This window comes from Eurosta solidaginis, chromosome 5 (genome assembly GCF_040869045.1).
Source record: "Eurosta solidaginis isolate ZX-2024a chromosome 5, ASM4086904v1, whole genome shotgun sequence".
Lineage (NCBI taxonomy): Eukaryota > Metazoa > Arthropoda > Insecta > Diptera > Tephritidae > Eurosta > Eurosta solidaginis.
In genome coordinates this window covers 227,733,162-227,750,989 of record NC_090323.1, presented here as the reverse complement: position 1 = coordinate 227,750,989, position 17,828 = coordinate 227,733,162, and the positions used below count along the sequence as shown (strand labels likewise).

At 37.1% G+C, this 17,828-nt stretch overlaps 1 protein-coding gene across 2 annotated transcripts in view; it reads left to right on the top strand.

Annotated features, from left to right (window-relative positions):
• Positions 1-17,828, top strand: part of Vdup1 (arrestin family protein Vdup1) — a 178,941-nt gene that overhangs the window by 47,797 nt on the left and 113,316 nt on the right. Inside the window, exon 1 of one of the 2 annotated variants that reach the window (XM_067788693.1) lies at positions 4,859-5,045. The exons of the other annotated variant lie outside the window; for it this stretch is intronic. The gene's annotated coding sequence lies outside the window, so the exon portion shown is untranslated. Of the gene's footprint in view, positions 1-4,858; positions 5,046-17,828 lie in introns of those variants that run through there. 2 annotated transcript variants of the gene reach the window in all.

Below are 17,828 nucleotides of genomic sequence, written 5' to 3'. Positions count from 1 at the left end.
ATAAGGTCAACGCACCTACCAAGTTTCATCGCTTTATCCATCTTTGGTAATGAATTATCACACTTTTTCGGTTTTTCGAAATTTTCGATATGGAAAAAGTGGGCGTGCTTGTAGTCCGATTTCGTTCATTTTAAGTAGCGATCTGAAATGAGCGCCCAGGAACCTACATACCAAATTTCATCAAGATACCTCAAAATTTACTTAAGTTGTCGTGTTTATAGACGGACGGACGGACATGGCTAAATGAATTTCTTTTTTCACCCAGATCATTTTGATATATAGAAGTCTATATCTATCTCGATTAGTTTATGCCGTTACGGATTACCGTTATGCGAACAAAGTTAATATACTCTGTGAGCTCTGCTCAGCTGAGTATAAAAATTAAGAGTAGTCGGATCAGGTTAATCTGCTCATGCTTTCTATGCATTTTGATGCGCTGAATCCGAATAAGCTATAAGAATTGGCCCGACTGGTCATGGCATGGCATTAACCCCAAAAGACGTAAAAAAATCACTACATATTGATTTTTAAATAACGTTAGGGCCAAGCGAAGACCTGCTAGGCCAATTCAGTTGGCGGATTGGGTTCGGAGCATCACAGTACTTGGGAAAACATCCGCGGCTTTGAATTATCGAAAGTATATATGTAAATGAAAAAAGTTACACATTCAATTCAATTTCATATACAATAATGTATTTTAATTTAAGATATTATTGCAAACATAGAACTAGTTCTTATTCTCATCAGAATCAGAATCTTCTGAAATGTTGGGTTCGGGAAAAGCGTTGCTCTCAAGATTTTTATAAAAAGAATGATATTATTTTGGTATAACCAGTTTTTCACACAATTTTTCCAAGTATTTTAGTTTTGATTCAGGAAGTGGCAACGGCTTCGAATAAACCGGTTTGCCTTCAATTAAACAACTATTTTTTTCGGATATTAAGCTATTGAAAATTCTTCATCGGTATAATTTTTCTTGAAGAATACCAGGCACGTATTCGAACATTCGAACATACGAAATGTGCTTTTCTTATTTTTTTTTCAAAAATTGTTTAGCCATATCAACGAATGTGTTATACAATGTGCCACATTCGTTTTTCTGGCTCAATTTTGTGTGGTTGAATTATACATTCGTGAAAATGGCATTGCGAATTATTGGGGTTTCCATGTACGTAGGAAGCTCTAGATTTAACTAGAACCCAGAAAATCTAAAGGGTAATCCAAAGAGGCCTCTAACACAAAATCGGAAAAATTGCACATTCATGCTTCTGGCTAGCGGGCGACGATAAGTAATCGAAAAGCGATTCAACAGGTGATCCAGGCTGTTTACTATTGTGAACGTTTTTTTCAAGCATTCGCCACTTGTATGAATTCACAATATTTATGAAATAAATGTAGTAAATGAGCACGCAAATATTTTCCTGCGCTATTTTCATCAGTTTTTTGTGAATAATGAAGCTCAAAATACAGAAAAAAGCAAGTATCATATAGGTATAAGCTATGCATATATCTTACAAATTTACATGTATTTTCTTGTTTTGTTTACATGTTTTTGTAAAGTATTATTTCCGTAAATTATGAATTGTTTTGTACAAATACAAACTGTAGATATGGCTTCCTTTGAAAAAATCTACCAAATTCTACCACTATTTTAATTTTTCATCTACCAACATTCTAGGGGGACTCATGAAAGCATATAAACTTATAAGGTGTAAAATTATATCCATTTACACACGCTGTTATATGAACGCACCTAGTAATACTCTTGATAAACTCGATTGTTTATCAGCTGTATTATTGCCAAACAAATTTTTTTTGATTGTTATACAAATTAAAAAATGCCAAGATTAAGTGAAAAATCAAAACTAAAACGCCCTTACTTGCTGATGTTGGATATTTCTGATGAAAATGCCTGCTGTAATGTCTGCAAGGTTGCATTCCTTTGAGTTTACCGCGTTTACACAATGAAATGTGCGCGTAAATTTATACAAATTGTGTAAATGATTTTTCATACAAAATTTGACAGCTCGTTTACGCACTAGATAAATTTATACGTTTACACACTTTATAAGGCATTTATACGGTTACATGAGTCCCCCTTCTCTTTTTAAAAGTCCGTGCACTGCCCATGAATTAAATGGTATTACGCCACTTTACGCATACATATGAATATTCGTTGAAGTATTTCCAATCCCAAACACAATTCTTCATGGCCTCTCAGCGCTCAATAGATTAAATGAGTTGCTAGAAACGTGATGTTAAGTACCTTGGCCAGAAGTCAAACTCAAATGAGCCAGATAACCCACTTACGCAAATACAAAAATGTGGGTACCGTGATACCCAGCAAAAAATGTGAACTTTAGATAAGGCTTATTTCATATGGCCAAAAGGATTATGGTATGAGGCTTTAAATCTATAAAGAACATTAGATGCATGCCGTATTTCTTATAGTACTTCTTAATTTATGTACGTATGTCATCAAGCCCAAGGTTTATCTGAAATATAATTTTATGCATAAGGCTTACAGGCAATATTAAATAAGACTTACATAAGGAATTATTATACGCTATAAGGTGACCCCAGCGGGTTAGGGGTTAGAATATACCCGCGGTAGGTATGCCTGTGTAAGAGGCGACTAAAATACCAAATAGATTCAAGGGGTTGTGTAGCGCAACCCTTTCAAGGTGTTGACAGCGCAATATATAGCTTCTCCAACCCAATTGTCAACCTCACCTATCCGTGGCGTATCCTACTTCATTAACAGCCGAGGCTCTGGCGATCCCGAACTCCACATGGATCTAGGGGGTGGTAGGGCGGGATGGCCTCGTACGTCGCGTGTGGTCATACCAAATCGTTCCCGAGATGGTCGGGCTTGGTACCGGAACGTACCGGATCTGCATCCGGCAAAGGACCATCGACATCGATAACACTCCCCAAGGCGTTCGGGGAGTGTCCTTATTGCTACAACAACAAGAACAACATACGCTATAAGGTAAAGTATAATAACCTTATTACAATACTCATGGACCAAATAAAATAAGGCTTTCATAAGATTTTATTATAAGATACCTCTTGTCATATCTGGACCTTTTTTAAAAGGCTTATAACCCACCTAGAATTAAGCTTATATGGGGCGTTGTAATAAAATAATACATCGAGTATAAAAACCTGATATATTTTAACCTAATTATAAGTCTTATTGCACATATAAAATCTGGCTTACATATGACTTATAATAAGACACCATCTGACTTTAAATTTCAAAAGCCATTTTCAGTTCCTACTTTCAAGTAACGTAACAATTGACATAGAAAATACCATTTGAAACTTTTTCTAATCGGGGTCACTCCTCGGCAGTGGTTCGGCCAGCCCAGAAACTGTATATCAGCCATGAACATTTTCTATTCAAAAATTCATTTTCTAGATGTCATTTCCCAGATGTCGTTTGAAGTCGGCATAAAACACGTAGTTCCTGCCAATGTATAGGAGAGATAAAAATAGTATTCAAAACACTTGAAATAGAGCCACTCTGACCGCGAGAAATGCAGAATTTGCATCTTTGAAAGCACAAAAAGTAGTAGATCGAAACTAGTTTTATCGGCATTCTATTTGTTCAAATAAAAAATATCACTTTCTTATTGTTGTGGGAGAGATCTTTCTACCGTGCAATGTTGTTGCCTTAAAACTAAATCCCGATACACATGTGCACAGTGGTCAATGTCCGCTTTAAAATGCATCCCAGTACAATTAGGGGTGTTCGCTATATGAACCATTTCCAAAGTAAATCGTTTATTATAATTTCTCTCCTCATGTAAAATAGCTACATTATCGAAGTGTGGATAATGCCCCGTATCTTTAGAATGGGCTTACAAGGCCGTCTTATTTTCCGAAATAATTGTTTCTTAACTTAATATTAGCTCTGTGAGCGGAAATCCTTGTCTTGAGTTGTAATTTTGTTGTCCCCACATATAACTTGTCGCATACGTGGGACCCGTCACCATTACACGGAATTCTATAAACAACGTCGGATTTATCATGCTTTGGTATTTTATCTTTTGTACTGCTGTAGACCTGTAAAAAGTATGATTATATGTCGATCCTATCTGGTATTTTTCCCGATTGTAAAGATTTGAGTGTTTTATTCGATTCGTTAAGCCCGGGACATGTACTACTGATTTATATATTTTATTTCCCGAAGTTTGTCTAGTTTTATCATTGTTCAACTTGTTCATGGAATTTCTGAGCAATTTGTTGATTAACTTTATGGGGAATTCATTATTTTTCGGAGTTTCTTTGACAATGTCGATATTCTTCTTGTGAAACATCTTGCCACTTATTGAGAGAACTCTCTTATGAATTTACTCGCCGTATTTATAATAGTTCTATTTTCGTGTTTAGAGTTAAAGTTGCCTGATCCGGTCGGCTTTTTATACCAGTCATAGGAATACCGACTGACATTCAGTGGCTTTTATCCTTAGGCCCCAAGTATGATCTTCCAATTTAAAAAAAAAGGAGTTTTAACTTTTCCAACTTATTGCAGACGGTGAGAAACTGCAATTTTACAAAGCTCATACACGAACGTCTTAATAAGAATACCGTGTCAGCATGAGATAAATTTATACAAAATACCCTACATTCTACACGAAAGTTTTTTAAAAGCAATAAAGATATTTTAATACTTATTGACGATAAGGGTAATGTAACCAGTATTCTTTATTGCTTACAACTGCTTATGCCATTTTTTGCTGGGTACCTACTACGCCGACGACTCTCACCAACTACATACATAAATACATAAATGCATAGGTAGGTATCTCAACTGAAAAGTTGTTTGCCAAAACTTACTTGGTTAGTTGTATTACGATCAACATTGAGCGTTGTTTTACTCAGAAACGGATATCGGATGTGTATTGTTTTAAAATTGCTAAAATAATATACGCATACATATATACAAGCGTTAAACAATATGAGATAATATCTTGCATTAACCTATAAATTACTTGTAATTTACAGTGAAAAGTGCTAAAAAAGGGATTAAATTTTCGGTAAATTGCTTAATTTTACTACAAAAAATTTCGTGGAGCAGCATTTTAGTCTTACTCTTATTGAATAGGAAATCAACAATTGTTAAATTGACGTAGAATCTCTACGATGATATATATACGTATGTACGTACGTATGTATGATATATATATATATATATATATATGCGTATGTATAACATTGCCAGATGTACAGAAAAATTAACAATGAGTTACTGAATTTTTGCTGTATTCAAAAAATAGTATATTTATTTATGTATATGTGCCCCAGTGTTGTGGGAGTGAGAGTTGGAGAGGGAGTTGGAGTGAGAAACTGAGAGTTGAGGTGTGGGAGGGAGCGAAAGTTCGAGTGAGAGTGAAAATTGGAGTGGGGGGAGAAGAAGGGAAGCGAGGCTATCTTTGTGAATGTATTTTCAATCAGGACAGGGTATGCGGTTGTAAACATTAGTACATCTATATATATATATATATATTTATTTATTTATTTATTACGACTCTATTGAGTCTAGATCAAAACAAGTTTCTTACATAGTAGACTTAAAACTAATTACAACTAACTTCAGCCTATAGGAACTCAAAGGATAAAGTATATGCTTTCATCCATTCATAATAAATTTTAAAAGTAAACGGAAACAAAAGGAAAACATAAATAAACAGGGAAAAAAATATAATAAAATAACAAAAAAAATTTTTAGTTAAACGGTTTTATTGAAAACAATACTTACATTAAGTAATAATAATACCAAAAGCTAGCAAATAATTAGGTAGGTCCTAGGTACTAGTCATCACACTCATCAGTCTAGGGCGTTGATAAGACAATTAAATAAAAGCGTTGGGCGCGTGAAATTTCTAACAATGTGGGGCGTAGCATAACCTGATTAAGGTTCAGCTGGTCTTACTTATGGCTATCAATATAAATTTGACGCGTCCAACGCTTTTATTTAATTGTCTGATCAACCCCCTGGATTGATGAGGAGTGTGATGACTAGTACCTAAGACCTACCTAATTATTTTCTAGCTTTTAGCTTTATTATTACTTCATGTAAGTATTGTTTTAGTAATTGTGCAGTTTAGGGGCCGCACCCTAAAATTGGGCCTTTTTTTTGAGTGAGGTATCAAAAGACGCGTATTCACGTTTAGATCAAGAACCCGAAAGCAGAAGTTAACTTTTCCTACCCGTTCAAAAGATATTAACGAAAAACCGAAAAAAGACCCGTGGGTACTTCCGAAACCGGGGGTGGGTTCCATAGTATTTTTGCGCAGAACAGCTTTCTGCGTTGGCGGCCTTCGGCCGCGCTTATAAAAAAAACCTTGGGCTACGCCATGCCAAGTCCGGGTGTGTGGTGTAACCATGGCTACCGCCACGGTGATGCACAATTTTTTTTGTGGGTACAACACAACAACAACCACATGAAAGTCGCCAACTTCAACTGCAAATATCTCCGGACAGAGATAAAATTTTTCTTTTCCGCCTTCGGATTATTGTTCTCCAGATTAATACGCGTCTTTTGATACCTCACTCGAAAATCTTGGCCCAACTTTAGGGTGGGGCCCCTAAACTGCACTGCACTACTACCATTGTTTTTAATAAAACCGTTTAACTTAAACTTTTTTTGTAATTATTTTATTTTCAAGTTTTTAGTCTTTATTTAATTGCCTATTAGAAAAGATCCTGACAATTTGTTACAATCTAAGTACTCAATACATAATCCTTCCAAAGACTTTACTCGACTCAGCGCTACGTATGCTTGTCCCTCCTCGAACTCCAAAGTATTTTGATGTCACTTCTACCGTACTGTATGTTATATTTGTTCCAGACATGAGCCAAATCGGCCCACAAATAAAATTTTTTCCGATCCTTGTGCCACCTAGCGGCGATTTTTTCATAGGTCGCTTTCTATTCATGTATGTATTATGTTTTCCAAATATGAACCAAATCGGACCACAAATACGATTTTTTCAAATATTTCGATCCATGCGCCACCCATCGGAGCTTTTTTGTTGTCAAAAATGACAAAAAAGCATGCAGAGCCAGAAGGTGGTGTCCAACCAGAGTATCCATGATGAGCCTACAGTATTCTATTTTCAATGGCAAGAATACCTTCTTCGATATCTTGCAGCCCTGCGATTGGTTCCACACCTTTTTTGCTTGGTCGTCATGTACGACTTTCGCCTTCTTTTAATTTGGGACGGGCCCTTTTTAGCTAGCTCATCCGATTTTTTATTTGCATCTATTCCCATATGCCCTAGGAGCAAAGATTGATATATACTTCTCCCTATCGCGATTCCAAGGATTGATTTCACTCTAACACACTTTTAGATGTTGTGCTATTCGAGCTTATTGCCTGAATTGCTGCTAGACTGTCAATGTAAAAACTGACGCGGCTTCTTAAGGGATTTACTTCAAGTGTTGCTACAGCTCTGGGCACGGTTACTAATGCCGCCTGGAAGACACTAAAGCAATCTGGCACCTCGTACGATCTGTTGTTTATTTCCGGATCAGCGCAGTACAACGCAGACCCTCCTCCTTTCGAACCATCGGTGTACAAATATATCGACCCGTCTGCTATTTGAGCGCCCTTGCGCAAACCTTCCAAGCTAAGGAACTATGTACCTAGGCCCTCTTTAGCTAGCTGTACGTCGAGTACTTGATGATGCTATACTACTTTGGCCGTATTGTTTGCGATCCAGCTGCCCTGAAACATTGAGTCTCGTTGCAGCTGTTGACGCTGTGCTCTTTTCCATTGGGTCTGCAGGTAGATTGGACATAATCGCATATAGCGCAGCCGTCAGGGTTGTTTTCAAGGTGTAACGGAAGCTTAACATTGATAGTTTACTCTAACTTTTTGAGGTAGCTTTAGCTGTCACGACAGCTTACTGTATAGAATGATTCCCAGATATTGTGTACAAGAATTCTCCTGCATGGTCACTTCTCCTAACAAAGGCATAGTCCAATTCAAGACCTTACATTTCCTAGTAAACAGGACCATATACGTTTTCTCGGATTTGCGATCAACCCGATATTAGATGCCTAGGGAAAGCTTGAGCGCAGCGAGACAGTCTTTGGAAGCGGAGTAAAGAGAGATCTCCAGTGAGCTAGGGGAGGAGGTAGTTGGAAGAAGATTTGATGTAATCTGATACCAAATTCTAGTAACATAAGGCCCATATTTAAATTATTTCCTTAATCCAGTTTACCATTTAAGAGCTATTTTATTTTCAAATCAAAATCCGCTTATTTCGACCTTTAAGAAACAGGAGAGTATGGGACCAACGGGTTCTATTAACAGCTCTTCAAAAATAAGTAAAAATGCTGCTGGTAGGTGTCGGGAAAAAATATGGACCGAAAACCCAAATCTAATGTTATTTTTAATATGAAGCGGCATGTGCTTCATTCGCCTAAATCCATCATACCCCTCCCATAGATACGACCTTGTGCATATACATGTATACACATACATACATGTATGATAGAGTCAAATGCGATATGAATGCCCGTAAGTTATAAATGAAGTGCACCCACTGGAAAACTTATAAATCTTCCAAATAAGTAGATGTGTTTGTTTGTTGCACTGAGGGAAATCTAGGGCTAGAATATCCTTAACTCTGAATACTGTATCAAGTATAAAAAGGCGTGAGTACCAAGTACTCTTCAAATTCGATGTGTAAACAAACACGTGTACGTCTAGGAAAGTAATGTTATTAAGTAAGGTAGAGCTCGCCAAGCGGCTGAAGTTAACCTACAACAGAGGTAACTTTACCAGAGACAAATAGTTCCGGGATTTTTGGGAAAAGCTTCGTTGGTTTCTTATTGGTAACAACCCATATGGTTTTATAACTGGCTTATTATCGATAACGAATAATTATCATCGGTTTGTAATCGGCATGGTATTGCTGAGTCATCGGCCTCTTATCGACTTATCATCGAAGGGTTACACATTTGTCATCGATATATGTATATATATTAAAGTTCTTATAGGTATCTGTATCATAACAAGCCAGCAAGAAACTGGCAACACTCCGAAGAAGAAGTAAGCGATAAATTTTTGATAATAAATCGATAGCTTTTTGATAACACACCGATAACAAATTGGTAACAGTCCGGTAACTAATAGAAAACATATTGATAATACATCGTTCATTTTTCGATGATAAATCGGAAACTTTTGGATAACAAATGGATAGCTCATCGATTGAAAATCGATTTAGCTGAATTTTATTGCCTTCTCAAATTAGCTTACTACCAAACGGATGTTCAGTGGCTACCAAGAGGATTTGCATTTGTAGGTGACGTGTTTGCTTCGCTCATATCAACTCTACCACAAACCTTGCTCCCACATTTCGCTGCAGTGATGTGACTATACTTACGCTCTTATTCTTTATTACTCCATACAGCTATACCAGTACTATATACTACGCCTATACTTATATATTCTTTGGTATTCCATACAACTAGTGGTATACTTTTATGGGAGTATCTGCCTCACGGTGTTAAAACACAACGAATCTAATTGCATGATCCGTGACCAAATTTTCGGCTCCATTTTTCCTGCCCAAACACTTCAGTTCGTTTTCCATATATAGGCATCTTATTACCCCCATTTAATTAATACCGCAATGTATCTTGTTCAAATCCTCGACCCCTTTACAATAAGATACAAGATACATCTTCATTACGCTCCGTTTACACTCCAAGCTTCACACAGCATAATTAAGGGATGTGCATCTCAACCTTTTCTTTGACCTTCCGCAGAAGAATCTTTGAAATATGTATGCTTAGGTTAGAATAAGTAAAGAGGCTTCTATACCCTTGCGGGCGAACCAAGGAAAAACTTTATTGCAATCTTTCCAACGAAGAATACCGTATTACTATGAAATAATGCTTTAATGTATACTTTGAAGGCTTAAGTGACCGCACTACTCCGAAGAGAATGATTTATTGCCAACTTCCTCAAAAGTGAAATGCCGGCATGTAAGGAATAAGCCAACATGCGATATGAAACCACAACCCCCGACCCAAGGACAGGAGATGAGATCTGTATATACACTGAAAGAAATGGTGCTAGTAGAATCAACAAATCGGTTCTGTTGTTCTTGACTTAACGGAGATTCCGTGAAATTGATCGAATTATGTTTAATTCGACCGAGTTTTTTGTTAAGCGAACAAATTAGTTTAGTCATTTCAACAGAATAGAAATTGTCGCTGCTAAGTTAACAAAATTCTGTAAAATTTACAGATTCCTAACCAATCTAACTGATTTTTTTGTTAACACAACTGATCTCACTGGTCATTTCAACAGCGATCAACAGCAAATTCAACAGCAATTTCAAAGAGAATTTTACGCTCACTGCGCTCTCTACTTTGTACTTATGTATGCTGTGTACTATATGTATGCACATATTTACGTATGTATATGGCGGGCGCCGTGGTGTGATGGTAGCGTGCTCCGCCTACCACACCGAAGACCCTGAGTTCACACCCCGGGCAAAGCAACATAAAAATTTTAGAAATAAGGTTTTTCAATTAGAAGAAAATTTTTCTAAGCGGGGTCGCCCCTCGGCACAGTTCGGCAAGCACTCCGAGTGTATTTCTGCCATGAAAAGATCTCAGTGAAAACTCATCTGCCTTGCAAATGCGGCAACTTAGGTACTTTCGTACAAAGCTGTCGCAACAACTTTTGTTGTTCATTTGACTACGGTCAATTATAAATCAACGATTTGTGCGCAGTTGATTCAACATCTTGTTGCGATGGATAAAAATTGACACAAATTTCGATTTAATTGATTTTACTAGTCTTTTCTTTCAGTGTAAGCACAAGAAAAATTTCAAAACTATCGTTCCCAACCTATCAACCAACTGGCACTATGGTGCTCGGAGTTCCGTCAATTCCGACATCATCAAAGAATTTACTTATCTGCAGTTTAATAAATAAATAAATAAACTCATTTCTCTCAGTGTATGGATGTATGTATGTAGGCATGCGCCTACATAAATATTTTATATTCGAAAATTTTGTTAAGTTTAATTTAAGCAGGTATACTTATACTTATTTTTTCATTTGGAGGTATTCCATAAATCAGTCTTGGTTTGTCGCATAATTTCGGTGTAAAATTCGACAAAGTTGCGTTAAATTTTAAAACTACCTCTCCGTGAGGTAAATAACTGAAACTTAGTATATTGTTCCGATCCCAATGAGAATGCAATATAAAAAAGTATGAGTACTGAATACTGGTGAAATTCGATGTGTAAGCATACAGGTGTAGGTCTCTTGGTCACCCAGGAGTTGAAGTTAACGCACAAACTACACCGACAAGTGATTCCTTTATTATCGGCTTATTATTGATAACTAATTATTATTTTCGAGATTTCGATTTGTTTTCAGCCTGCTATCGAAATGTTATCAGCAGGGCAACCCAAAATATGCAATAGCATATTTTTTATATGACTAGTAACTATTAAACCAATCAAATATGCATATATTTCACAAAGAAATATGAAGTTTGAGCTATACTTTACATAGCATATTTTTGCATATTTTACCATAAATGCATAGTTCTGCATATTGTGCAATTAATACTTATTTTTAAGCGTATTCTACAAAAAAAAATGTATTTGCTGTTATTTCTATCAGCCAGAGCTAAAAGTGTATGAAAAAATATTTATATTCAATTTCTATTCACTGAGGCCAACGAAAGTTTTTAGCCTCTCTGACAAAAACAGGACTCAGCCGATGATTTTTCACTTAATCGATTAGAATTTATTCCATAAAGCAAAGAAGAGTTGTTTAGCCGTTTTATGGTGATTTTTTCTAGAACTTAGGCGACAGGTCCTATCATCTATGGCGAATAATTATCTTAAGCGTTTTGAGAGTCTGAGGTATATACTCCCTGACTAAAAGAAACATAAAAAGAAGTCTAGTTCAGTTAGTGCAAACCATCAAAGCAAGTGACTAAGCGACCCGGAAATGCTTTCTTTAGAATATTTCACGTTCTTGAAGAGGAAGCCATTTTATCCAAATTTATATTCTGTGTTTGTTAACTTCAAAAATATCAAACCCGAAGTGACATTTGCCGCCATTTACAGAAGTCTTATCGATTTACAATAGCGTGATTCCTCTTAGTTCACCCGGTACTTTCGAAATAATAAGGACCTTAAATGCATATTTATAGGCAAAAATTTAGATTTTAAAGGCGCCTAAATTCAGTACTTTTTTGCATATTTTGGGTTGCCCTAGTTATCAGCTTGTCATTGTCTTCCTATTGGTTTCTTAACGGCTTGCTTTCGAAGGTATATATGTATGTGTGTCATCGATTTTGTATTGAAATTTTGAAGATGCTTGTTTTATAATTAACCGATGAATCTGCGCTAACTTAACGATATCATACCGATAAGAACATTACAGTTACATTAAGTGCAAAATTTTAGGTGCAATTGTTGGCCTAAACTTCCACTGCATACTTAGTCAATAAACTATCAGACAGACTAGTGGAGAGAGCTCCACTTACATGAAAACCATTATCATAAATTACAACATCAAAATTATTTAAATCTCTAACGTCCGAGTACTCCGGACATTCACACAAAACATGCACCCAACTCAGGCTCAGGCCTCTCTTATGCAAAAATGCATTGAGAGAACCATGAGCTGTTAGCAGAAAACCCAGACTCAGATTAAATCTGAAACCAAAATTTTCTGCTACAAACGAAATGTACTCGAACGTTACCCTTCCATTACAACTGCAAGCCCAACGTTCTTGCCATTTAGGTATTACAACCCCATCCATATCAATTTTATTTGCCAAATTCCCCCTCTTCACATCACGGTCGGTACACCATTCACGCAACAACAACGGTATGCTGAACCGCCTTCTCAATCTGAAGGATTCTGCTCTCCTCATAACCAGCAAGTCAAGAGGAGGTGCCCCCCTCAAAACCTGAACAAAATGGTAACGATAAGAAATCGGTAGCTTTCGATAACAAATCGATACATTGTTGATAACGGATAATAGTTATTGATTATAACTTTTCGATAACACGCCGATAACAGATTGATAACGCTTCGATAACAAATCTATAAGCTTCCGAAAACATGTTAATATCCTTTCGAATAACTCGTCGACTAAAAATCGATTTAGTTAAATTGAATTTATACTAATTTAATTTAATTTATTATACTCAGCTAAGCAGAGCTCACAGAGTATATTAATTTTTTTCGCATAACGGTACCCCGTAACGGCATAAACGAATCGAGATAGATATATACTTCTATATATCAAAATTATCTGGGCGAAAAAAGAAATTCATTTAGCCATGTCCGTCCGTCCGTCTGTCCGTTAACACAATAACTTGAGTAAATTTTGAGGTATCTTGATGAAATTTGGTATTTAGGTGCCTGGGCACTCATTGGGCACTATTTAAAATGAACAAAATCGGACTATAACCATGCCCACTTTTTCGATATCGAAAATTTCGAAAAACCGAAAAAGTGCGATAATTCATTACCAAAGACGTATAAAGCGATGAAACTTTGCAGCCCAGTAATGATATGGTGCAACAAAATACAAAAATAAAAGAAAATTTCAAAATGGGCATGGCAATGCCCTTTTTAATTTAATTTGTCTGGAAAACTTTTAATGCCATAAGTCGAACAAAAATTTACCAATCCTTGTGAAATATGGTATGGGCATAGATTCTATGACGGTAACTGTTTTCTGGGAAAATGGGCGAAATCAGTCGTAGCCACGCCCAGTTTTTATACACAGTCGACCGTCTGTCCTTCCACTCGGCCGTTAACACAATAGGTTAGGATAGGTTGAACTGGCCGGTCCATGAGGACCTCACATAGACTGATTGAGTCCGTAGTGTTACCAGAAGTTTGTTTTAACGACCAAACTGAAAAACCCTATCAAAAACCAGGACCTATGTTATAAAATAACTCCGTCCTCTTGGCAAAACTAGAAGCTTCCTAGGACTTAAGCCACTTGCTGCTTCTAGATCTGACAGCTGTATCACTTCTAATAACTGGAGTCTTAGCTGGCAAGTGCAGGGCACGAGCACAGAACGTGCTCGATCGTTTCCTCCTCCAACCCGCACTAACTACATCTGCTATCACTGACCAAGCCTAATTTAAAGGCATGTGACGCCAGAAGGCAGTGTCCCGTCAGAATACCCGTCATGAGTATACAGTCATCTCTTTTTAATGATAGAAGCAACTTTGTTAGTCTAAGGTTGTAAGACCTACACATAATCTTCGACCATTTACAGCCTCGCGCTTGAACCCACGCCCTTCCCGCTTGGTCGATCATGTGTACCTCTCGCCTTCGCTTAATCTCGTCCAGTCTAATTGGGACGTCTACGGAGCAAGCTTCAATGGATGCGCCCTTTCTAGCTAGTTCGTCCGCTTTTCATTCCCATCTATTCCCATATTCCCTGGGACCCAATATAGATGTATGCTTCTCCCTGTCCCGATTCTCTCCAGAGACTGCTTACACTCTAACACGCATTTAGATGCTGTGCTATGTGAGATTATTGCCTTAATTGCTGCTTGACTGTCAATATAAAAGTTAACACGGTTGCAGTTTAAGCTATTCTCTTCCAGGGTTTCTACTGCTTTGGTTACGGCTAATATATCCGCTTTGATAACGCTACAGTAATCCGGCAGCCTGTAGGATCTGCTTATTTCCGGATCAGCACAGTATACAGCAGACCCTACTCCTTCCACTACTTTGGAACCATCTGTGTACACATGTATCGCCTCGTCCGCCATTTGCATGATAGGGAATCAGGTAGTATGTTCGTCTTGTGATTGATGACGCTATACTACTATGGCAATATGGTCGGCGCTCAAGCTGCCCCGAGGCACCGAGCCTGATTGCAGTTGTTAATGCTATGTTCTTTGCTACCAGGTCTACATGTGAAATGTGCAGAATGGCATACAGTGCAGCTGTTGCGGTTATTTTCAGGACTCCCGTAATGCTAAGCATCGATAGTCTGCATACCCCCTCTAATTTTTTGAGGTAGGTTGCTTTTTGTGTGGGTTTCCACCAAACAAGAACTCCATAGTATAGAATAGGGCTTACAATCGCTGTAAAAACCCAATGAGAAAGAGAGGGCGATACACCCTAGAGCTGCAAAAGTATCGATATTCGGCATACTCGATATTTTCGATATTTAAGAGGGAGGGTGTCGATATATCGCGATATATATCGATTTTTTTGTTATAGTGAAAAGCGTTTGCATGTATATATATGACAATAATAAATATGACAATATTAAGTATGACAATATTAAATATATATACATGTATATATATATATTTAATATTGTCTTCATAACTTCGAAATGATCATAAAACACATTCTGCAAAGTTGTCCGCGATGGTAGCTTATACAGCGAAGCGAGGGTATATACAAAGTTACGACATCCTTTGTCATCCACTAAGGGAAAAGATCGAACGTCTGCGGGGGCTAAACCCCAGTAGGGTGCTGGCAAAAGCCCTTTACGTGATGATGGATCTTCATATGTTTTTTCATATAAAAATTAATCTTACTTGGCGAGCTATGTGAATCTAAATTTGCAGCTGTATGCGATTGTTCTAGATGGTGAAACAAAGTGGACTTACCACTAGTTGTATAACATTTTTTGCAATAGTATTACTGATTTTGTCAAAATGGGTCCAAATGCTTGACTTTGTACTCCGTAGCTTTTTGGCAACACAATTTTCGTCTTCAAACTCAATGATGTCTTCTGTTGCGTATATATCTACATTAGGCCGGGTCGATTTGTGGGGAGGCAAAAAAATCGCCCATTGCTCTGTGAAAATCATATTCTAGGGATCAAAATAAGAAACTTTGCCGAAGGAACCATGCCTCTAAACCGAATTCTGATGTCCCCCAATTTGGGTCGAACTTTTGGGTAGGTGCAAATTTTGAAAAATCCCACTTTGACCCATTTAGAGTGCTCCAATCGAGTCCAAATGTATGACCGACCCCCACTAACTTTAGAGGCCCGACTCACCGATGCCAGTGGCACACCCCCTGGAACCCCCCTGGGCGTTCACCATACAAACATTTCAAAAAATCGCTGGTTTTGCACTTTACATGAAAAAATCAGCGAAATGCCTATGTTTTTTCTTTTTGGAGTTTATTTTTCTCTTTAGAAATTTATTTAGTCAGAACATATGTAAATGAAAAAATGAATTTAACTTAGTAATAGAAAAAAAATTAAAAAAAATTATTAGAAATTAGCGTTTTTACAACCCTTTTAAAACGAAGGTATCACTGTGACACAATTGCAGATCGTAAAATTGCTTGTTGTTTTTTTGAAGCCACCACAAGACACAGCAGGTATAATTGAAATTACCATTTCATTCTTATTACCTCGTCTCGTAGACCATATATAACGCAACAGTTGTTGTGAATGCATTAAGTCGTTGTGAAGAACTCAAAGTGTGAAGTGCTAATTTCAGATAAAAAAATATTTCAAAAAAAATAATAAGTGAAGTGACCATTCCAAATCAAAAAGTTTACAAGGAATCCACCATCCTCTACACCGCAAGATGAAGCAACTACATCAACAACTATCGAAAACCCAATGAGTCATATACCCAAGCATGATGTTACTGTTTTTGGTGTGTCTACTTATTTAACTGATCTTAATTTACCAACCCATCTGGATATCTTGAGATATTATTTTTACTTAAGCGAACGTGCTATAACAGAACAAAAAAAAGTTTTCCCATAAATCATTCACTATTGAATTACAAGATAAGTTGATTGGAATTTGGGAAAAACTTGGTATGGAAATAATGCTGAAAAAAAGTGTATTTAATAAATTGAATAAATTGCTTGACAAGTATCAAGAGCAAATCAAGGGAAGAAACAACACCCAACAATTTACAAAGTATGTAAAATCTCTGGAAACATTTTTTTACATTGGAACATGTAAATGCGGCTGGGTTCCCGAACACCTCAAAGAGTTCATGCACGATCAACATAATCAGAGAAGACTAACAATGGATGCATTTATGATGGAAACTGAAGAGCAAGGAGCAAGGAGCAACGTCTATGTCATCAATGCCAACATACCAAGACCCCGAACATACGAACCGCCACCGGTTCAAGAAGATATGGATAGAAGCACAAGTTCACAATACACAGAGAGATACGATTGTTTTAACTTTGCCTTGGTATGTGACAGATTTGGTGTGCCTGACAGAGTAGCATCAGCATTGGGAACCGCTCTTTTGCAAGATTAAAAAATTAAAGATAAGCATGGGAAACCTCTCATCATGGATAAATCGAAAGTTCGCAGAGAAAAATAAATGCAGACAAGAAGTGCTTCGCAAACGGTTAGATGATACCAATTTGTTAGCGTTTTCATTCGATGGCAGAAAAGATGATACTTTAACGATAAATAAAATTGATGAGAAGTATCACACTAGGATGGTAAAAGAATCTTCTTTTCTATAACTTGTTATTTTGAGAGAACCCAATTCTGAATTGATTGGTTACGTAAGACTGGAACATGAAACCGCTGAATACAAAACAACCAAATTAAATGGTTTTTTCAACGATAAAAATATATCACTGGATGCATTAATTGGAATATGCACTGACGGTGAGCCAACAAACACTCGCCCACACGGTGGAATTATACGACGATTCGAATTGCTGTTAAAAAGACCATTGCACTGGTTCGTTTGCCTTCACTACTTCACTACTACACTTCAACGAACTTCCTTTCGGCATTTGTTTGAAGCTTTGGATAAATCAACCAGCACTGGACCA